Consider the following 327-nt stretch of genomic DNA (forward strand, 5'->3'; position numbering starts at 1 on the left):
GTTGAAAATCACTAAAAGTGCGTTAACCGACTAACAAAAACGCCAGAAACACTAAATTTTACGGAAGAAATGTCAGAAGGAAGCTGCATCCAGGCTTTGTTTTTAAAATTGAAAATGGGCGTGGCGTCGCCCACTTATGGGCCAAAAGCCATATCTCAGGAACTCCTCGACCGATTTCAATGAAATTCGGTACATAATATTTTCTTAAGACCGTGATGACATGTACCAAATATGGGTGAAGTCGGTTCACAACCACGCCTGAAACCTCAATTATCACTTTATCATGCGAGAGTATAAAATGTTCGATGACACCCGAACTTAGCCCTT

This window comes from Bactrocera latifrons, unplaced genomic scaffold, assembly GCF_001853355.1.
Source record: "Bactrocera latifrons isolate USDA-ARS-PBARC rearing strain unplaced genomic scaffold, ASM185335v1 scaffold_174, whole genome shotgun sequence".
Lineage (NCBI taxonomy): Eukaryota > Metazoa > Arthropoda > Insecta > Diptera > Tephritidae > Bactrocera > Bactrocera latifrons.